Below are 24,759 nucleotides of genomic sequence, written 5' to 3' on the forward strand. Positions count from 1 at the left end.
CATGAAAACCACCATGTCGCTGCTCTACTTCATGCTTTTCTGGGTGACCCACTCTGCCATGTTCAAAAGCCAAGAAACTCGATGGATTGAATCTTTGCATTCATGCTGAGCACTGCAGAAACTTGTGTACAAAATTTGTGTACAGATATTCTGTATTTAAATGATTTGTTTTATATGTTTATATAAAAGAATAAATATTTCACTAAAACTGACTGTTATTGTTTTTTCTTGTATTGTGCATTTGTATATAATAAATATAAATAGCACATTTACAGTAAAGAGGGGTGAGGGTGTCAGCAGCTGTTTTTGTTGCTAAAGTTGCACACATAGGAGAAGACATGACAGGTGGCATATGAAATAGCTAAAATTTTCAGCTGAGAAATGATAAAAACACTGATGACCAATCAGAATCCAAACAACTTTTAGTATATAGTGAATCACTGAATAATTCATGCAGTTCATTTGTTCAAAAAAACACAGATGAGCAATTCATTATAGTTATAGTTTATTCAAAACGCTGACACATTTAAAATGAAAACTCTAGGCTTGCAAATTGGCATTATGATACAACTCTATGGTGTATGAAAGGCCGTTTGCGCCACTGGAAAAAAAATAAGTTTATTACGACTTTTTATCTCACAGTTAGGATTTTTCTTTCTCAAAATTGCGTGATACAAACGCGCAATTCTGACTTTTTTCTCAATTCTGAAAAATAATGTTGCAATTCTGAGAAATAAAATCACAATTCAGACTTTTTCTCAGAATTATGACTTTATTTCTCAATATGCGACAAATTTATTTTTTAGAATTGCAAGTTTGTTTTTCAGATTTGCTACTTTATTTCTCAGAATTGCGACATTTTTCAGAATTGTGACTTGATTTCTCAGAATTGCAAAATTATTTCTCAGAATTGTGACATTATTTTTCAGAATTGCGACTTTATTTCTCACAATTGTGACTTTATTTCTCAGAATTGCGACATTATTTTTCAGAATTGCAACATTATTTTTCAGAATTGTGACTTTATTTCCCAGAATTGTGACTTTATTTTTTTAGAATTACATGTTTTTTCAGAATTTTGACTTTATTTCTCAGAATTGCGACTTTATTTCTCAGTATGCAACAATGTTTTTCAGAATTGCAAGTTTATTTCTTAGAATTGTGACTTTTTTCTTGGAATTGCGAGATATAACCTCACAATTGTGAGAAATAAGAATTGCATCAGAACTGCATGATATACTCACAATTGCAAGTTATAAAGTTGCAAATCTGACTTTTTTCTCAAAATTATGTGACAATAAAACTCGTAATTGCGATACACTCACAATTGTGTTACAAAGTCAGAATTGCAAGACGTAAATCACAATTCTGAAAAATAATGTTGCGATTCTGAGAAACAGTCACTGTTCTGAAAAATAAAGTCAGAATTGTGAGATATAATCTCAGACTTTTTTCTCACAAATGGGAGTTTTGCCACAATTCAGAAAAAAAAGTTAGAATTGCGAGATATGAACTTCCATTTCCAAGTCCAGAATAACGACTTTATTTCTCAGAATTGCAACATTATTTTTCAAAATTGCAAGTTTATTTCTCAGAATTGTGATTTTTTTTCTCAGAACTGCGAGATATAAACTCACAATCATGAGAAATAGGAATTGTGTCAGAATTGCGTGATATACTCACAATTTCGAGTTGTAAAGTCAGAATTTTTTTCAGAATTTTTTTCTCAGAATTACATGATATAAAACTTGCAATTGTGAGTTACAATTGAGTTCTCAATTCTGAAAAATAACATCTGAGAAATAAAAAAAAAGTAAGAATTGTGAGTTTATATCTCACAATTCTGACTTTTTCTTGCAATTCTGACTTATTTTTCAGAATTGTGAGATATAAACTTCTAATTACGAGTTATAAAGTCCAATTTTGAGGGGGGAAAATACTGGTATATTCATATATGATGTTATATCTCAGAAAAAATTACAAGATATAAACTCACAATTCTTAAAAAAAATAAAAAATCAGAAATGAGTTTAGATCTCACAATTCTGACTTCATTTCTTAGAATTGTGACTTTATTTTTCAGAATTGCGAGTTTACTTTAGTTCATCTGAGAAAAAAAGTCAGAACTGTGAAATGTAAACTTGAGAAAAAAATGCAAGAAAAAAACAGAATTGTGAGATAAAAACTGACAATTACCTTTTTTTTTTTTTATTCAGTGGCGGAAAAGGCTTCCATAATTGTGCGTAGGTGTGGATGCTAATATAGTTATCATTATAGTTACATAATGAATCATTGAATCACTCATTCATTTTATTCATTCAAAAACATTGAAAAAAAGTAAGTCACTAAATCACAGTTCACAGTTCAAACACACTGATTCATTCAGGACGAAAACACTGATACTATGTTTTGCTTTGGAAATGTTCGCTCACAATATTGTCTCTAAAACGTAAGCACTTGACATTAACTTGTTTAACTGTGTAATTCATATAATTTGCAATTGTGCTGTTCGTCTGAAGGTCAACACTGCAATTCCTCAGCCCCTTCTTAAAGTTAATTTTCTCTGTAAGGTGACCTCTGCTGTATTTTTACACAAAGCTGCATGTGTCTAATTATGCGAGCGAAGTAGCAGTCAGTTTCTCAATTAGTCTGCAATTATAGTGTAACAGTCCCACATCCCTACAGTACAGCAGACGCGTTCATGTAAAATCCATACTCAGACACGGGGCTGCTTTCAATAACCCACTAAGCGAGAGGGGAGTTTGTCTACACAGTTTGCTGTTGTAAATGACCCATTCTGGATTTAGTCTTGTCACATTGTTTACAATGTGTCACTGACACCACAAAGGTGTTTAATGTTTCAGGTCATTTGTCGCTTAACACTGTATAAGCAGGAAGAGGAGAGATTTGTGGTTCGAGCAGAACCCCCTCCTGTACTCAGTTCCTGTCTGAAGGGGCTGGCCAAACCTGCAACATTTCCAGATGAAATCCAGCCAGTTTCACCAAGAGAAATCAATCTCCGTGGTGAAACAGACTTTTTCCTTGTAGGACACAACATGTTAATCGGTTTCGGCTGTCTTGAGCCAAACACGCAAAAGAAGTAAACACAAGTGTGTGGTTTGTGTTGATGTTTTGTCTTTTAATTCTAATAAAACTTTAACAGGAAACATTTTTTTTTAAAGAAATTGCTGAGTAAAGTTGTTGTTGTTTTTTTTGAGAAAGTATTCTTGTAGCTTCATAAAATTAAGGTTGAACCACTGATGTCACATGGACTATTTTAACTATGTCTTTGCTACTTTTCTTGACCTCTAACGTGTCAGTTGCGTTGCTGTCTATGCAGGGTCAGAAAGCTCTCAAATTTAATCAAAAACATGGTTTGGAATGACATGAGCGCGAGTAATTTTTTTATCTGTCTGGACCGCACTTTTACTTTTGTCTCTTGTTGTTGTTCACAGTTCATGTAAACATCATTTCCTGCCTTTGAGGCCCTCCAGAGCCACTTCTCTATTATATTGTTAAAAAAAAATAATCCTCACAAAACAGGCTGCTTTAGACAAGAGAGTCAATTTTACACTGTGACTTACATCGATCATCTGTGCATGGACTGACTGCATGAATCAGTACAGTCAGGTTGCAGCTGGTCTAATTGAGTCTAATTTCCTGATGGAGTTTTTCCTCCTTTGTCCCATTCCAGCTAATTAAACTCCAAGGAGATTTTTTTTTCACCATTATTTGTTTTCCAGCCCCTCACATTCCTTTTCCTTCCTCGGTTAAGGGCAAAAGATGCAAGTGGTTGATGACGTAATGCATTCTCAAAGGGAGGACAAACATCTTAGGGGTTAATGCACCATGTTGAAATGTTAAGAGTCAAAGCCTTATAAAGAGAAAAAACTCCTCCAAGCTGAAAGCTTTATCATCTTCAGAGCCTTTGCAGATAGTTTTCAGAGAAAAGGAAAGTGTAGCTATGCTAGTCTTTATGTAAATAAAGGCCAGTCACGAATGTACAGTCGGATAAAAGTCAGACCACAATAAAAAAAATAATAATAATAATTTACACTAACAGTCAAAAGTTTTTGAGCAGTAAGAATTTTAATGTTTTTAAAGAATTCTCTTCTGCTCACCAAGCCTGCATTTATTTGATCCAAAATGCTGCAGAAGCAGTAATACTGTGAAATATATTTACTATTTAAAATGCTTAAACTGCTTTAAAACTGCTTTCTTTGAATATATTTTGAAATGTAATTTATTCCTGTGATCAAAGCATCATTACTCCAGTCTTCAGTGTCACATGATCCTTCAGAAACCCTTTTATATGCTGATTTGCTGTTCAAGAAACATTTATTATTATTAATTAGTATTAGTATTAGCATTATCATTAATAATAATATTTAAAACTTTACTTTTTCCAGGATTCTTTGATGAACAGAAAGATCCAAAGATCAGTATTTATCTTTTTCATAGATTTTTATAGATTATTTTATATAGAAATGAAAGAAATTAATACTTCAAAAGTGATGATACAGATATTGTGATGTTACAAAATATTTCTATTTCAGATAAATGTTGTTCTTCTGAACTTTCTATTCATCAAAGACACCTTAAAAAATTATATTCAGCTGTTTTCAACAGTAATAATAATAAATGTTTTTTGAGCAGCAAATCAGAATATTAGAATGATTTCTGAAGGATCATGTGACTGGAGTAATAATGCTAAAAATTCAGCTTTCAGGATTAAAATTCAGGATTAAATTCCATTTTAAAATATATTCAAATAGAAAACAGTTATTTTAAATAGTAAAAATATTTTTAAAAATTTACTGTGAGCAGAAGAGATTTCTTAAAATCTTAAAAAAAATCTTACTGTTCAAAAATTTTTGACTGGTAGTGTACATATAAATCAGGAAATGCACAAGTTTTAGGATTCAAACTAAATAAAATAACAAAATGAAGAGAAATGTGTACACACAGTAGAACAACAAAAAAATTAAGTCAACCCCCAAGCTACTGTGTGTGTCTTTTAAATGTTTTAAATGTGTAATTTCTCAAAACTCAAAAGTATTTTTTTTATTCTTATCCCGCAAACCATGAACAGCTATAAAAGTCATAGGAGCTCCAAAAAATGGTTGTGAACATTTCTGTAGCCTACGTTTCTGCCAGTTGCATTAAAATTATATGATGGGGAAAAATAGTATTAATTTAATAAATATTAATTTATATTTATTTAAAGTTATACTATGGCGCTGTTGAATGCTTGAATCTGATTGGCTGACGAGCGTTCTAAGGTGTGCAAGTATTTTTTCCGGGAAACGCACGGCTAAAGTAGTTCCAGCCAAGTCTTTACCGCATTGTCCATATCAGTTCGACCAAACAATTTCAGTTGTTTCCAAGGGTCTTAGCCTACAACAGCAAAAGAATCAAAACCCACAACGACGCTGACCAAGCAAAAAAATATAGTTAAACAATCGGCTAAAAATGCCAAATCATTTCCATGTTTTCCAGAATTACGTTTTATTATGTACGGAAAGCATGCTCTATTTCTCCCACTCAAACACAGGCACATACACATACAGTGCACACACTCACAAAGACAGACATGTGTTGTTAGTTCTACTCTGGAGATTTTATTAGTACAGTGGTTTAGCAACTTAAAAGGAATATGACATTTCTCACTAGCAAGGTAATAACTGAATTAGTCTGCTATCAACTGCTCAGGTCTCCACTGGATGACATGCAGTAAGAACATAAGGACAAAAAGGACAAGGACAAAAAACTGACTAATGTGTTGAAAAACAATATCCGAACTGGTGCTGTCATGATTCCTTGATTCAATTCGTGTAGTCGATTAAAAAAAAAATCCTGGAATGCATTTTGTCCGTGTCCAGACACGGACAAAATGATTTATTTGATATATTTAAGCCCATTTAAAAATCATAATAAAGAATAATGATATTGTGAATTCACAAACGCTACGATTCAATTAAATAAATATATGTGTAAATATGTTAACTGTTCATCGCAATTTAAAATAAAAACCTTCACTCACGTTTTGATGCCCACATATTCAATAAATTACTGTGGCTGTGGGATTTCTATCCTAAAGAAATGGCCAAATATTAAAGATTAATTCAACATTTGAATTGAATATTGTTGAGTAAATATTAATTAATGATTAGTTCATGCAGTAAAGTGTAAAAACAATCGTCAGACCGTTGGTGCTCTCTGCAGGCATTTGTTATAATGCATAATGTGCGTTCTGTTTTTTTTTTTTATATATACATTATGTATTTAAACAGTTTTGTTCAGTTAAAACCGATCTTTCATTGCTATTTTATATTTATTTTAAGTCATTTTAAAGGTTATTGTTCATTTAGGTATATTTTAATTAACACAAAAAATTATAAATATTACATTACTCGATTAATCATCAGAATAATCGACTGATTACTAAAATAATCATTAGTGACAGCTGTAATCTGACTCCGGTCCATTGAATTATTAAAAAATAATGCACACCCGAGGTGTAACGACCACTTATAACCTCTTATTTTCTCATGATATTCTTCAAATTAATTAAATTGTATTAAAAATATATTTTTTTTAAGTTAAAACTAATTTCTAGCACTCTAATCAAATTTGAGAGTAGCGTGACGTAAATATATTTTACAGTAGGTCACATAACTTAACGTGCTGCTTCAGCACAAATAAATGTATTATCACAAGTGGTCTTAGACTTTTGAATCCACTGTACTTAGAAACCCGTAAGATCCAGCGGTGTCAGATGTAGTGTAAACAGTGCTGCAGGACTATATGTAAAGAATGAGAACACCCCACTGGTCTCCATCAAACACAGAGCACAGCTCCAGCTGTCAGACACTGGGAATCTATTGTTCTCCCTTTGCTGATACATCCTGCCATGTGTGCGCGCATGGCTTTTGTCATTTACCTCCCTGGCTACGTGCTAAAGGATGTGCTGAACCTGCTCTGGTGGACGTAAGTACAACCAGATGTGACAGGCCAGTTAAATTAGACACCTTGGCTGGCTCTCTTCCTTCAGGGCATGTGAAGGTAAAGCAAATGAATCTTGAGTGTGCAGAGATAATCCAATGTCTGTCATACAATTATGGCCAAGGAACGGTGATCTACTGCAAGGTATTCCTGCAGTACAGAGAGGTCATTCAGAGGACAGATATGACTCTTATGTGCATTTATAACATTTAGCTTGACTTAGGGAAGGTTAATGGACTTGCTAGAAATGTCCATAAGCCAGTCACAGTAAGTAACTTTATGTAAATGACCGGCAAATGGAGATGTAGATTTGAAATCTTGTTTTCCTGCGATGCTTTTCAATGCCCTTTTTATTTCTAGGTCATTGCTAATGCACTAGCTTTCATAAATCGCCATGCAAGCATCAGAGGATACAAAAATAAACATACATATTATGATATCAAGACTTGTCCTCTTTATCTATTTTGAGTCAATGACCTGCTGTATCCTCTGCAGAGTGGTTCATCTGACCCAGCTCAAATTTTTATGTTTGCAGTGGGCTCTGTGCCATCTCTCCTGATAAAAGGATGCTTTTTAAGAACAAGATTGAGTTGCTTGCCACTGAAATCTCACTGCCTTTTGTCATTACTTATAGGGATCATTTTATACAAATATAAATGGTTTTAGGGGTTCTAGGTAGTTGCTTTTTGACCCGACTGACTTTCACTGTCACTTTTGATCAATGTAAACATCCTTGCTGAATAAAAACATTCATTTCTTTAAAAAAAAAAAAAAAATCTTACTGACCCCAAACTTCTGAGCGGTATATTTGGCGTATATATTCATTGGTATATATACCACCCCCCCCCAATTCTTGTCCGAACATTATTTCATATAACAGGGTAAATTTCAGGATAAATCACATGCTGAAGCTCTTGTAACATCCACTAATTAAAGACACCAGTATGATATTTTTCATGGAAATGGACTGTAAAATTGGTCTCAGAATTTCCAGTTTTTGCAATGGTTTCAAGATGTTACCTGTATTGTTAACTGAAAAGTTCAGAATCAGTCCGTCACAGTTTGTTAACCCAAACAAAAGCCCCCCCCAAAATACACATTAATGTAAACAGTCTTGCAGACTGCATTCATCTTTGTATATTTGAGCTGTGTACAAGTCTCAACGAGTCATCTATCACTAGAACTAAACACGTTGCTCTGTTCTGTGCTGTTAGGGGTGAAAGTCTGTGGCCAAAAACAGAAATCTCAAATTTTTTATTACCCTATATATTCAGTATGGAGTTAAAATCATGCATTTAGTTGAAAAAAAGCTGTATTTATTTGCACAAAAAAATATTTTTCTATAATTTTTTATAGAATTTATAGATTTGATATTTTAAAGCGCATTTTAAATTTATTGACATTAAAAAATAGGTATTGCAAAGTAATTCCTATTTTTTTTTTTTCAATTTTGTTTACAACATGTATTATTTTTGCAATAAAAAAAAATAGCTTTGTTTTTTTAGCTACATACATCATTGTTTTGATTCCATAAAGTGTGTAAAACCCACATATGCATCCAGAGCCGTTATTCAAATATGTGACCCAGGACCACAAAACCAGTCATAAGGGTTCATTTTTCAAAATTGAGATTTATACAACATCTGAAAGCTGAATAAATAAGCTTTCCATTGATGTATGGTTTGTTAGGACAGGACAATATTTGTTTGAGATACAACTATTTGAAAATCTGGAATATGAGGGTGCAAAAAAATCGAAATACTGAGAAAATCGCCTTTAAAGTTGTCCAAATTAAGTTCTTAGCAGTGCACATTACAAATCAAAAAATAAGTTTTGATATATTTACGAGAGGAAATTTACAAAATATCATACAGTGTATCATACAGTGTATTTTTGGCTATTGCTACAAATAAACCCGTGCTACTTAAGAGTGGTTTTGTGGTCCAGGGTCACATATTGTAAAATGAAGAAATCTAGCAAAGAGGGAAATTACACTGCTAGTGCTACGCTCCACTTGTATGACGCTCTCTATTTGGAAGAAAAGAACTCATCAGCCAGGCCATTAACGCTCAGGGCTGCCAAGCCACGAGGCACGGGTTGGCTGCTGTTTTTAAAAGCCCCCGTTTCTCCAAATGTAAACAGAGAATCTTCCCCAAACATTGCCTTTTTAAGACTTCTCAGTGAGAGCTAGGGGGCGACCTCTTCTGCCACTCGCTGCAGCTAATGAAGGACTCGCCGAACAATGGCTCGCGCTGACACCGTGTTGTCACGCTTCTCCACTTCGCTCCTGTCTAAATTTAGTCTTTCCAGAGCATGGGTCTGGAGGAGACAGCCCCTCTAAACATTAGTCTTTTGCAGGCTCCTTTATGGACGAGGGCGAGAAGCGGGATCTAACCCTGATGGACATTTCACAGACAGACCTCACCACCCCCTCGCTCTCTCTTTAGCCATATCCAATCTGCCTCTTTGACCTCCGTGGCTCGACGTGTCCAGGAGGAAAATTCATCTGGCGGCGAGCACGGCCCAAGGTCAAGGCTTTGTCTTGCTTTCCTTTATAATCGCTCTTATCGCTCCTCTCAGCAGATGTCTTGGTCCATTGATGCCGAGACATGGTGTGAATGAATGTCTGGTTTGTGAAGGTCTGCTGCTTAAATGTACATTCTCACAATTAGAGAGAGGTCAGCATATGTAAGACAACACTGAGTATTGCATTAGAATTAAATAAATGCAGAAACACACTTAAAGAATATCAAATCTGACCATCTAAAGACCTCCACAGAAAAACACTAGTTGGCTAATAGATTAATCATTAACACACAAACTCCAGTTTGTCCACGTGGGTGTGTGTGATTTCATTAGCGGACTGTTTGTGTTGCCAGTGGTCAGTATAGTGATGATCTCCAGAGCCATATTGTATTATTAGATAAGAGTTTTGACTAGGCCTGTTACACACACAATGTCCATCATCCTAAAGATGACCACTGCCATTAATCTTTGTGTCATGAAAGCAAAAACATACACCGAGCATATAGAGGAGTCTGGGACTAGCTGTCACATGGGAAAGTTGTCACAGAGGTTGCGTCTCAGTTGTTTTTTAGCGAAATGTCTGTGTATTTGTTGCTCTAGAAGTGGTTTTGTATGTTGGTTTCAATCTATCTGCTTCCTGGACCAAAAACAGGTACATTTTTTGAAATTGAGATTTATACATCATCTGAAAACTGAATAAATACGCTTTTCATTGATGTATGGTTTGTTAGGATAGGACAATATTTGGTTAAGATATGACTATTTGAAAATATTTATATCTAAATATTGAGAAAATCACCTTTAAAGTTGTCCAAATGAAGTTTTTAGCAATGCATATTACTAAACTTAATTTTTGATTTGATATATTTACGGTAGGAAAATTACAAAATATCTTCATGGAACATGATCTTTACTTAACATCCTGATGATTTTTGGCATAAAAGAAAAATTTATCATTTTGACCCATACAGTGTATTTTTGGCTATTGCTACAAATATACCCGTAGTACTTAAGACTGATCCAGGGTCACATTTAGGACATAAAAAATAAAAATTCTGTCCTCCAAATTAAAATGACAGTATCAAGAAGAACTTTTTGGGGTTAACCCAAAGAACCTTTTAGTTCCTAAAAGAACCATTTCAATAAATTAAAGAACCTTTTTCTACTCTAAAAAATGTGTTGGGTAAAATATAGGATGTGGAAATGTTTAACCCAACCTTCTGGGTAATTTTATATAACTATTGCTTTAAAAATTACTATATTTCTAGCTTAAAATGAACCCAAATAGGTTGGAAATGAACATTTATTAATATGTTTAGTAAATGAACATTATTAGGAAGTTGAATAAATAATAATGAAATAACCATTTTTAAATTGCTTATTAATAAATGTTCACCTTTTGATTATTGCTGATGCCTCTAGTAATTATGTGTCTGATTTTTAATTTACAACCTATTTTGGGTTCATTTTAAGCCAGTCATACACTCTTAAAAATAAAGGTTCCAAAAGGGTGTTTTTGCAGTGATGCCATAGAAGAACCATTTTTGGTTCCTCAAAAAACCTCTCAATGAACAGTTCCTAAAAGAGCCATTTTTAAGAATATTTTTAAAATCTAAAGAACCTTTTTCGACTATAAAGAATTTTTTCTGCATTTAAAAGTTTCCATGGATGTTCAAAGTTCTTCATAGAACCACTGATGCCAAAAAAGTGTAGGAGTGTACAGTATTTTTTAAGCAATAGTTGAGTTCAATAAAACTACCCAAAAAGTTGGATTAAAACATTTAACCTAACTGCTGGGTCAAAACAACCCAGTCGCTGGTTTTGTCCATATTTTACCCAGCATTTTTTAGAGTGAAATAACCTTTTGTGCATTGAAAAGATTCCATTCATTTTAAAAGGTTCTTGATGGAACCATTGATGCCAGTAAAGGAGTGTATTTGGTAAACAATGTCTGCTATTACATGTTCTGCAATTGGGGCATGAAAAGTGAAATCTGTATTGTTTTTATCCTAGGCAATAACCGTTTGGGGTGTGTATAATAATCAATAGAGTAAAAAGTGTGACTAGCTCTAGCCTCTTGTACACTGAGACAATGTTTACATTTTGGCTCGATATTCTGATTCATCCAAATTTATTGTGACGTTTATCTGGTTACAGATAAAAGAGCCACCAACAGAGAACGTCTTTGTGTGGAGACCCAGTTTTTGAGCCCAACTGCGATTCTGTCTCCTTCAGAAAAATAAACAAACCTCTTACTCTTTTTTTCTTACCCGCTCTCTCTTTTCTCCATGTGACTTGTATATGATTCCCAGCATTCTGTAAGCAAATGCTTTCCCATATGGGGAAGCGCAATGCTTTTGAGAGGAAGTTAATTATTTTAAATAACTGTGTCTGCGCAGAGCCCGTGTGTTCCCAGGCAGGAATGGCAAGGAGCCCTCTGTTGTTAATGGTTTCCACATGGACTCTCAGAGAGGCCGGCCAAGACTCCAGCACGGGCAGAAATCTCCAAATTTAGAAGAAATATGAAAATTGTCAAACGTGCCTTCCTTAGGCTGAGACAGCGGGCCCGGCCCCCAAGCCTGAGCCCTCCCTCCCCGTCTCTTCTCATCCTCACACACCGCGGGTCACAGCTCGGGGTCACGGGGGCTCTTACACCAGCCAATCAGACGGCTCGGGAGGTTTTCCCTGACATGCCGCTCTGATAGTAAGCCGGCCCCTTGCCTCATATAAGGTAAAAGAAAAGTCTTTGCTCCCCAAGCCGGCCATGCTTCAAAAAGGAGCCTCGCGCCGGGAACCCCCTTCAGACGGTGGAGCGCACAGCGTCCATGGGAACAGAACGGGGACCCCCTCTCTGCATCTCTACCCATCCCGACACCAAACGCCCAGCACCCTCCCACCCAAACACCAATGTGAACGATCCTTCGTCTTCAAGACGCAGACTGCGGTAAGTCTATCTCAACTTATTCTATGTGATACCTTGCACAGCAAATTAATTTGTTGGTTGGTCATCGCTCATGTTGCTCATGAGATACTGAGACATACCAGGCATGTCAAGCTGTCATTGAGAGCAGGGTGACACTGAGCTGATCCAGCTGGCTAAAAACACTCCTCTGATACAGCAAGCGCTGCTTCCCCCTCAGGTACTGAGGACACAGTCAACAAATGTGACTTTCCTTTAGGAGTGTATTTATGAATCAAAGCTCAGTCAGAGCCCACCGATTAAGACAGGGTGGAATTACTCATGAAAACCCAGTTTTATGTTTTCAAACAGTGCTGATGAATCGCAGATGACTTGCATTGTGCTTGCGTGCTGCAGGTTGAGTGTGTGCTAGGGAGTGTAACAGGAGAGTTCACCTGGGGATAGTGAGGAGAAATGTGAAATGACCTCACAGAGCACAGTCTCGAACGCTGGGGAATGTGATCCGGCTGCTGTTTAACTGGCCTTTGAACTTGACTTTGAACTTGAATTCTGTGAAATCAGATGATAAGTTGATATAAAGCATTCCCCGTTTGTTATTCCATCACTGTAGTTTTACTAAACTCCATGTGCATCATTGAACAATTGATCATTATCAGAAAACCTTGTTAAGTCTACAGAATCTGAACGCAATGTCTCCCTACGTTCTCAGACTGCACTAACTTTCCACCATGTGCTGTATCTCCTGTCAATAAGCACATTAGGAAGTTTACCAAATATCTCAGCAGCAGTGTCTAATGAAATTGTACGAACGAGAGAAATGAGGGACAGACCTCCATCCCCCACACTCTCTCCTCCGTTCCTCACGTCCTTTGTTTCTGGAAAGACCCTGTTGCAAATATCAGATGCGGGGGGAGCAGAGGACGAGGAGGAGGAGGAGAGCCAGCAGATGTGGCCAGCTGTTGGTAGGCTCGGGTCAGCATTTAACTTTCCTAGTCCAGGGATGCCACTCCGGTGACCTACTGAAACACACTCTGAGTCGTTCACACGCACACACACACATTCCAACACATTCGAGCTGAATCTTAGCATGCCCATATAAAGTAAAAGACATGTTAATCTACCATTTGAACACATTGCAGAAGGACTGAAAGTCTGCATCAAAAACTTTTTAAAAAAGAGCCGTTACGGCTCATCTTGGTATAACTTTGATTTTTGATGACACTCAATCTGGCTGCATTCAGCGTAAACATGCCATAATGTTTACAGTTGTGTGATTTCAAATCAATAACTTTACTAGCCATCTATTAGCTAAACAACTAATAAATGTTGGTGCATAATAAATGTTTTAAAAATTATTGTAACATTTAATTCTTTATATAGAATTTAAAAAAAAAATGTTCAAATATTTAAATATATATATATATATATATACACTGTATGTTATATTGTATTACTTAGTATTATTTAATCATAATACAGAATATTTAAATTATATTATATAATACAACTCATAATATACATCATGTTAGTTATTGTAGCCCAAAATTGGAAAAAGTTCAAATGTGCGCCAACAGTTCCTCATTAGCTGTGAAACATTTCCTTCGTATGCACATTTGTTTGCCTTATTGTTGCCAGTGCCGCCCATAATCCACTAACTCTCCAAGTTTTACAGTCTAATCTATGGTTACACTGTAAGTCTTATTCTGGATGGATGAACATATGTGTGTTGATGGACAGATGGACCGATTAGATAGAGGGATGGAGGGGGTTATTGAGCTGGAGACAGTGAGGGAGGGAAAGGAAGTGCATTATTTATTTTCTGAGGAGTCAAAAGTCTGGCAGCCATCAGAGCAGAGTGCTTTCACATGACCCTGTGGTGGCCTTGGTGCTTTGGCCTGTCCCCCGCATCACTTGCTCCCCTCCCCGAGCCCCTGGGGACCCCAGTTCCCAGGGTCACTTTCACATGAACAGTGGGAAAAGTGAAAGAAGGGGGGTTAGGTGCTCACCAGGGACTACCCAAAGCCCAAGTGCAAGAGTCCACACAACCTCAGGCCCCCTAAAAACTCACTTGGGACATTTAGGGACTATAGCACACCCCTCGGTTAAGCTCTGAGGTGCTGATAGAGAGCGCTGTTCTGTCTGTCTAGAAGTGTTTTTTCCACATCTACACCACTCCACATTCCAATTACTCGTGTTTAAGGAATGCTTTAGGGGTTTGTCAGTTCCTTTTTGGGCCGTAAAGCGCTCCTGCTGGGCCTTTGGCTTGTAAAAGGGGATGGTGGGTTTTATGATGTTTAGATGTACCTGAGAATGTTAATGATCTCATATCTCTTCGTAAATGCAAATGTTTTCCCTTGCTTTTAAGCTTGTCGAATGAATATTTCACATATGTGACCCTGGACCACAAAACCGGTCTTAAGTTGCAAGGGTATATTTGTAGCAATAGCCAATGATACACTGGCCTAAAATTACCGATTTTTCTTTTATGCCAAAAATCATTAGGATATTAAGATCATGTTCCATTAACATATTTTGTACATTTCCTACCATAAATATATCAGAACTTAATTTTTGATAAGTAATATGCATTGCAAGAACTTTGTTTAAACAACTTCAAAGATGATTTTCTCAATATTTTATTTGGTTTTTTTTGCACCCTCAGATTCCAGATTTTCCTTGTATCTCATCCAAATATTGTCCTATCCTAACAAACCATACATCAATGGAAATCTTATTTATTCAGCTTTCAGCTGATGTATAAATCTCAATTTTAAAAAAATTTACCCTTATGACTGGTTTTGTGGTCCAGAGTCACATTTATTGAAGAAAGATGTGGCATATGAGAATGGCAAAGAACGTTTGAAAGCATCAAGCATAACATTGACCTAAGAAGTAACATGCAAACAAAAAACAATGCATAAATCAGGCTTTCTAGCTTTTGTCTTTTTTGCCAGACTAAATGCCACTACATTGATAACATAATTTCTCAGAACTGAGTTTGAAAAATCTGGCCTTAATATTCTCTCATGCATTTATTTTACCAGAAAAAAAGCAAACTGTGACAATAAAACTTGGTGGATTAGTTGTAAATTATCAAATACGGAGGGGAAACTTAGATTTAACTGGTAGTTTTACTGGAAATCAACATAAAAATTGCATGTTTTTTAAGTAGTCACATTATAAAAAAAAAATAACAATAAAAAACCCTACATGATATATTAGGTATATTAAGTTGTTTGGTAGATTTTATGCTGTTCAGTTAATATTTATTGCATTATTTTAATATTGTGGAAGCTGCCCTTTAAGTAGTCAAATGGTCTTCTAATTAATAATTATGGTGATTATGTTGTCTCCATATTTTTTACGGTAGATTTCTACGAACAGCTGCGCATTTTCATCATTTTTTTTTTTTCATGGTGTATGTAAAATCATTTCTGATCGCAGCAGTCATGGCGTAAACATGGGTTGAATGTGGACTTCTACTGAAGACCTTATGTCCAGAATCATAGCGCAAGTGCCGAGCAGATGATCACAAGCAAACAAACCCCGCAGCATTGTCCTAATTAGACTAAATCTCATTCTAACAATGCGCGCTCACAAATTATAAATGTTTCCCAAAAGAATCTAAAAGTAGATAACAGCTATTAAGTTGGACTTCTATTGGAATGGATGAATGTTTGCATATGTACTTCATGCATAAGCCTGATCTTCAAAAGAGAGATTAGCTTCAAGAGCTAGACAGAGCAGAGAGAGGTAACAGGCGGGGTGCCCTCCCTCCTCCCTCCCCTCCTTCACGTTTCCTGTCGTGATGATTTAAGGAGATGGGGAGAAATGAGAGGGAACCTTAAAAGGCAATGTTTAGGCATGCTCGCGCTCTCCATTATCAAGCCAGAGTCTGTGTCTGTGTAAACACAGCATCTGCCTCATCTGTGGAGGTGAGCGTTTTGGCACTAGCCTGGCCTGTCACTGTACTAACTCTCTCTTTCGCTCTTTCGCCGTATCCCTCCAGCTCTCTCGGTCTGTCCTGATCGCATACACACATTTACACATGCCATTTCCATCAGCCTCATGATTCACTATGCTCTTGTTGCATGATTTAACTATTGTAGTATATAATGATAAATGTACTAAATAGTCATATTTTAGTTTTCACCTCTTGATTATGGCTAGTTTTTTAGTTTTTTGGGGGGGGGTTCTGTTTAGATTTATTACCTTATGCTTTTAAAGTCACAAATACTTCTATAACTTCTAAGATATTTGTCTGTTTCTTTCTTCTTTTTGCCAGAATAAAGGACTTCACCTCTGTTTTAAAAAAATGCTGAATGCTCTGTTGCTAAATAATAAATTGTAAATTATCAAGAAGATTGAGCGAGTGCAGATCCTTTACTTAAATATATATATTGCTGATTGATCGACGCACCCAAGAAAAAAGTTGAGCGCAGTGAATTTGAGTTTTTCCAGAATAAATGCCACCATCTTTTTTTAGAACTGTTTTGGAGAAATCTGCCTCTAATATGTTTGTTATTTTAAGAAAAGAAGATAAAATGCAAAACTGTGACTATAGAACTTGGTTATGTGGTTAACTGTAAATAACCATCACATATGGTGAGAGATTAGATAGGGACTATGCATGTAGTTTTACTGTAAAATAATATTTAAAAAGCATTTTTTAATGTTTCATGTTTAATCAATGCAGGTTTTAAATGTATATTATACACAGAAGTGGAAAATTAAACCAAAAAGTAATGTTTTTTTGTTCTCATATCAGTTTATACTTTTATTTTAGCTTGTATTTGTATTTCGGTCAACAAAAATATACTTAGCTAGCTTAAAGTAATATTAAAGATGTGTACACTATTAGTACGTGACTTTCAAACTGGACATAAAATCATAGTCTTGCCACATTCCCTGTTTGTTTTTTATTGTCTCTGGAACGGTTTGTTTTTTGAACTATTGCAAAAAAACAGCTGGCGTGCTGTGAAGTGTGTAAAGCTGGTAACACTTAGACAATCTTCAGATCAGGACTGTAGACTTCCTCCTAAATGGCCAGACTATGTGTGTGTGTATCAGTGTTCGCAAAAACTGAAGGCCATCTGGTGTGAGTGGAGGTGTGTGAGGTTCACCTCAGCGTACAGCCAAACCGCCAGAACTGCCTCATGCAACACAACATGCCAAGAAATCGGAGACATTCTTTGCATGTCATGCTTGAAATAAGCATTAACATACTTTGGGAGATTTTGAAAAAGTATCTTTACAACAACAAAAAAAAAAAAAATAGGGCATGGGATAACTATTGATTCACATATACAGTCCATTCCCATTGTGAGGCAAATTTAACTCTTGCCTCCCAAGTAGGACAGAGCCTGGGAACTAGAGTTGAACCAACAGGATGTGATGTTTATTATTGGGGCTCACTTATTAGGCAGCAGTTCAGTTCAGAGTTTCTCCACAAGCGTTGAGCCTGGGAGCAGGATGTGTTTGTTGAGTTTTCCTCACATGGAATAATAACTGACACATCCGCTCTATAATATCTCACAGATCTGTCGAAGGCCTATGCAACACACGCTCAGGCAGATTTTCCTCAAAGTCGTGGCTGCCACTAAGTTTTCTGGCTTCTTCTGCACCTTCGGCTCTCTTTTGCCTTTTACGTCAGGCTCCCGCCGACTGTGACTAGAAAAGGGAATGTATGCAGGCAGTACGGCGGAGAGCGACGGGGGAGGGAGGGCACACGGAGCAGTGACAAACTATCTGCTTCCACAATCACTGGCCGTAAGAGGCTGAAAGAGTGAATGTTTATCGAAAGCACAGCTACATTTTCCATTATCCCAAAATAAAATCCCTTCAGAATTCCTTATATGGGCTGAGGGAGATTCCAGAAGGGGGATACGAGACAACCTAAAGCTCTCACTTGACTCAAAAAAAGACTTTGGAATTTTCATGTTGTTTCTCCTCCTTTCCCCCATTTTTGCTTTTAGAAGAGCCTTTCTGCTTTGTAGTCAATTTGATACTCCACAAACTCAATTAAGCGGGATTTGTTGGGATTCTTAGCCTCTTATCAAAGCCGCCTGAGGCGTTCTGAAACCCTATGAGGATGATTGTTGATAAAGTCTTTTCGCACAAAGTCAACTGAGAAATTTGTGGAAAATCACTGATATATGTGTACCTCTTGACTGAGCTGTTACATAGGGTGTTGCACATGATAGAATTAGAAGGCTGACATTATGCTGGAATTGCTGTTTATGAGATCCTATCTTTATCTCTCATTACAGAGTCTGAAGAGGGGGAAACACAACATGGACAGTTGACACACAACATGCTGCAGGTGAGAACATATTCTTGAGATTTTTTTTAATGCTATGGAAGCCTGTTTCCACTGTCGTTTCTGTATAAAAATATTAATAATAAAAGTAATAGCCACTTTCCGTCTCACAATGTGATTTTAAATGTGGCAGTTGTGACTATCTATCCCAAAAAGTAGATTTTATCATTTGTAATTGTGAATTTGACTTTAGATCTTGCAATTGTGACTATATCTCAGAATGTAAATTTTATATCTTATAAGTCTGACTATATCTCACATCTGGGAATTTATGTTTCACAATTTGACTTTAGATCTTGCGATTGTGACTTTATCTCAGAATGTAAATTTTATATTTCATAATTGTGACTATATCTCACATTTGGGACTTTTTTGTGTTTCACAATTTGACTTTATGTCTTGCGATCGTGAATTTATATCTCAGAATGTAAATTTTATATCTCATAATTGTGACTATATCTCACATTTGGGACTTTTTTGTGTTTCACAATTTGACTATGTCTTGCGATCGTGAATTTATATCTCAGAATGTAAAATTTATATCTCATAATTGTGACTATATCTCACATTTGGGACTTTGTGTTTCACAGTTTGACTTTAGATCTTGCGATCGTGACTTTATATCTCAGAATGTAAATTTTATATTTCATAATTGTGACTATATCTCACATTTGGGACTTTGTGTTTCACAATTTGACTATGTCTTGCGATCGTGAATTTATATCTCAGAATGTAAATTTTATATCTCATAATTGTGACTATATCTCACATTTGGGACTTTATTTTTCACAATTTGACTTTAGATCTTGCGATTGTGACTTTATATCTCAGAATGTAAATTTTATATCTCATAATTGTGACTATATCTCACATTTGGGACTTTATGTTTCATAATTTGACTTTAAATTATGCAGTTGTGACTGAAAGTGTGATTTTATATCTCAAAATGAAAATTGTATATCCTGTAATTGTGACAATATATCATATTTATGACTTTAAATATTCCAGTTGTGACGCAGAATGTAAATTTTATATTTTAATATTTTACATCTCATGTTTGTGACATTTGTTGACTTTATATCTCACAATTTTACTTCACATCTTGCAGCTGTGACAATAACTGACAGTGTGACTTTATATCTCAGACTTTTATTTCTTGTATATCTCATAAATGTGACTATATCTTACAATTGTGACACTATTTCATATTTGGGACTTTATGTCTCATAATTTCACTTTAAACCTTGCACTTGTGACTGACAACATGACTTTAAATCCAAAATGTAAATTGTGTATATTATAATTGTGACAATATATCATATTTATGCCTTCATATCTCAATATTTGACTTTAAAGAATGTAACTTTTATCTCTCATAATTATCACTATATCTCACAGTTTGACTTTAAACCTTGCAGTTTACCATCTCTGAATGTCAGTTTTATATTTAAATATTTTACACCTCATAATTGTGACAATATCTGAAATTTTTGGACTTTGGATCTCACAATTTTACTTTACATCTTGCAGTTGTGACTATAACTGACAGTGTGACTTTATATCTCATAAATGTGACTATATCTGACGATTGTGACTATATTTGATCATATTATTGATCATATTTGGGACTTTATGTCTCAAAATTTAACTTTAAATCTTGCACTTGTGATTGACAGTGTGACTTTATATCTTAAAATATAAACGTGTATCTTGTCATTCTGACGGTATATCATATTTGTGACTTCATATCTAAATATTTGACTTTAAATCTCTCAGATGTGATGCAGAATGAAAGTTTTATATCTCATAATTATGACTATATCTCACTATTTGACTTTAAATCTTGCCGTTTACTTTCTCTGAATGTGTCTTACATCTCATAATTGTGACAATATCTGATATTTTTGGACCTTATATCTTACAATTTTACTTTACATCTTGCATTTGTGACTATAACTGACAGTGTGACTTCATATCTCAGACTTTTATTTATTTTATATCTCACAATTGTGACAATGCCTCAGAAAGTTAATTTTATATCTTTTAATTATGACTATATCTCACATTTGGGACTTTATGTGACACAATTTCATTTTAAATCTAGCACTTGTGACTGGCAGCATGACTTTAAATCCTAAAATGTAAATTGTATATCTTGTAATTGTGGCAATACATCATATTTGTGACTTTATATCTCAATATTTGCCTTTAAATCTCTCAATTGTGACTTTATATCCCATAATGTAAGTTTTATATCTCAAAATTATGACGATATCTCACAATTTAACGTTAAATCTTGCAGTTTACTGGCTCTGAATGCAATTTTAACAATGTGACAATATCTGACATTTTTGGACCTTATATCTCAATTTTACTTTACACCCTGCAGTTGTGATTATAACGGACAGTGTGACTTCACATCTCAGACTTTTAAGTTCTTTTATATCTCATAAATGTGGCTATATCTCACAATTGTGACTTTATATCTCAGAATGTAAAATTTATACCCTATAATCGTGACTATATCTCACATTTGGGACTTTATGTCTCACAATTTTCACTTTAAATCTTGCACTTGTGACTGACAGCATGACTTTAAATCCTAAAATGTAAACTGTATATCTTGTAATTGTGACATTTTTTCATATTTGTGACTTCACATCTTAATATTTGATTTTAAATCTCTAGTTGTGATGCAGAATGTAAATTTTTAATTTCATAATTTACTAGATCTCACAATTTGACTAAATTTTGCAGTCTCCAAATGTAAATTTTATATTTTAATATTTTGCATCTCATAATAATTGTGAAAATATCTGACAATTCTGGACCTTATATCTCACAATTTTACTTTACATCTTGCAATTGTAACTACAACTGACAGTGTAACTTTATAACTCAGAATTCAATTACTTTTATATCTAATAAATGTTACCATAACTCAAAATTACATCTTTTGTTACTTTATAGCTCACAATTTCTTCTTTTCTTAAACATCACTTCACAATTAACCTGTACTCTGAAATGGAAACAGGCTTCTATACAATACTTAAAAGAAAGACTAAGTAGCAGTTTTTCCTTTGTTGTACTCAAAAATAGGTCACCGTGCTTCATTTCAGTCTATAAACAGCAACAAAGTGGAGCCAGACATGCATGTCAACCGAGCCCTTGAGTGCTTCTCCAAAGACTCGTACTGTAAACTGTGAACAGTACCTTGTGGATAAGCTGCATATCTGTCTGTTAATGCCTGCTGCCCTCATCTCTCCATAAACCACAGCACTGCTGGAAAAGCCATTAGAGAGAACTGTGTCAGAGTGAGCGAATGATCCTGCATAATCACACTCGCTTCCTGGACGGAGAAGTGAAAACGATCCACAAAATATATAGAAGGAGCGCAAAGGCTTGTCTGTCTGGGTGCTATACAGTAGCATTTTGTGGTTTCCGCACACCGCAGCCTCAGACGGCAGCACATTCAGAGAGCTGACGCCACTGGAGCGAGGATTTTCTGCTATGCAGATGCCAGTGTGGTCTTATCACATGATTGGGAAGGGTTCAGAGTCTTTTAAACTTATTGGAACCATGTCATCCGCTACTTTGAGAAGATAAAACCCACACTTGGCTGGATTCTGACGGGTTTATGAACCTTCTCAGACATCCTGCTTCTTGAAGTATGTGTCGAATCAGCCTGTTTATTCGGCTGGGATTTTATGAGATGAGAAACGAGGACGCCCCCTTCAACCCGGCTTCCCTGCGGACCGGTCTGATTGAGACAGAGGAAGTGGTTGTGTATAAAGGGGCGTGGCTTCGCATTCTGCGGTACGCTGATCTGAGTGACTCAGGGGCACTACAGCAGACGGCCTCATTGATGTTGCCTTTGAACTTGAGTACAGATGTCCACCACAGGAGTAAACATCCTGTTCTATGACCACCGAACTAGCAGAGCCAGTCTGCGCCGTATACCGCCGGGGGCAGAAAAGCGCTGGAAGTCGAAGAGAGCGTGCAGTTGTTTATTCAGTGGATTGGAGTCCCGCAGCTCCAAGGTTTTTCTTGGGTGACGGCCACTTTCAGAGGCAAGAGCTCATGCTAAATATCCCGCTGTCAGGCTGGCAAGCTAGTTTGTGTTTGAATGACAACATAAAGGCTTTCCGTTATCCTGGGTGGCATTCCAAAGCATAGGATCAACTAGGAAGGAAAAGCTGAGAGGTTTGTAGGGAGATCAGGGCATGTAGGTCAAAGCCATTTCCTGCACACCCACAACACTTCCCCCATAAACATCCATGAGCTTGGGCCTAACAAATCCATCCGTCGTATTAATCTCATCAATGTTTAATAATAAAATACTATATAAACACCATGTAATTGAATATTCATCTTCTGCCTCCAATCTTTAGGTTTAATAGCTGCAGGTCAAACCGCTTGGCTGGGTGACAAACCGAGGAATTCATCCAAACCTCTAGTTCCTTATAAGAGACTGAGTCAGCTCCAGTGTAATCAGCAGGACGTAGGAGTTCGTAGTCCATGTTGATCAAAGACGGTAAGATGGGAAACACAAAAGGAGCCCTGAATGATTCATTCCCCCTACAGTCCTCAGGCCCAAGGTGCAGTGCTGCATCTCTGGTCAACTGGGAGTCTGAGATGAAGCACTGTAGCTCGGGAGGAAGGACGCTGCCTGCTAGACCTTGATTTTACATTACAAATTAGAGATTTCTATTGAATAAAATGGCTCCTGCGGCCATTGTTTATCATTGTAGACCAGGTGTTGGTTCTAGGATTGAATGTGCTTCTATTGTTGCCGGTCTTCCGTAACAATGCATCATTTCCCCATCCCCGGGGTCCAGTTTTCCCAGGAATCCCTTGGGCAATCATAAGGGGGATTCCTGGAAATACTGTTCTTGGGGGTGGGGCTGGACAACCGAATTCATTTAATGATATTTTCAACTGTAACTGTTTTATATAATCATGTATTACTATAACCACTGGTTATACACGACGATTCAAAGTTTGGGATCATCATTTTGTAATATTTATTATGCTCAGAATACATTTATTGAATTAAAAATACAGTAAAAACAGTAATATTATGAAATATTATTACAATTTAAAACAACTGTTTTCTAATATACTTTCACATTCCTGTGATGCAAAGCTGCATTTTCAGCGGCCATTTCCAAAATTTTCAATGTCACATGATCCTTCAGAAATCATTCTAATATGCTGATTCGGTGCTCAAGAAATTAATTATTATTATCAATGTTGAAAACAGTTGTGTTGGTTACTATTTTTGTGAAACAGATTTTTTACAGGATTTTTTGATTAATAAAAAGTTTGAAACAGACATCTTTTATAACATTATAAATATTTTTTCTGTCCCTTGATTAATTTAATGTGTCTTTGCTGAATAAGAAAATAAATTTCATTTAAAAAAATCTCCCACAAATTTTTTGTTTATATCACAAATATGAGTTGTATTTTTAAAGATTAATTAAAAGACTAATCAAAAATAAAGGAAATATTATTAGATGTTATTACAATTTAAAACAACTGTTTTCTGATATATTTTAACATGAAATGTAATTTATTCCTGTGATGCAAAGTTGCATTTTCAGCAGTCATTGCCAAAATTTTCAGTGTCACATGATTCTTCAGAAATCATTCTAATATGCTGATTTGGTGCTCAAGAAATGAATTATTATTATCAACGCTGAAAACAGTTGTGTTGGTTACTATTTTTGTGAAACTGATTTTTTCTTACAGGATTTTTGATTAATAAAAAGTTCAAGAGAACAGTGTTTATTTGAAACAGACATCTTTTATAACATTATAAATATCTTTTCTGTCCCTTGATTAATTTAATATGTCTTTGCTGAATAAGAAAATATATTTCATTTAAAAAATCTCCCCCAAACTTTGAATGTTTATATCACAAATATGAGTTATATTTTTAAAGATGAACTAAAAGATTAATCAAAAATAAAGTAACTATTATTAA

The 24,759-nt window shown here is 35.6% G+C and overlaps 1 long non-coding RNA gene across 2 annotated transcripts; it reads left to right on the forward strand.

The window, feature by feature from the left end:
• Positions 1–12,287: 12,287 nt before the first annotated feature.
• Positions 12,288–23,971, forward strand: LOC127176493 (uncharacterized). Of its 2 annotated transcripts, none has more exons than XR_007829108.1 (3): positions 12,288–12,475; positions 18,721–18,773; positions 21,870–23,971. It is a non-coding gene; the product is annotated as an uncharacterized LOC127176493 (long non-coding RNA). The 2 variants fall into 2 exon arrangements; XR_007829107.1 differs by having other exon boundaries at positions 23,162–23,971.
• The last annotated feature ends 788 nt before the right edge of the window (positions 23,972–24,759 follow it).

This window comes from Labeo rohita, chromosome 14 (assembly GCF_022985175.1).
Source record: "Labeo rohita strain BAU-BD-2019 chromosome 14, IGBB_LRoh.1.0, whole genome shotgun sequence".
In the NCBI taxonomy this organism is placed as follows: Eukaryota; Metazoa; Chordata; class Actinopteri; order Cypriniformes; family Cyprinidae; genus Labeo; species Labeo rohita.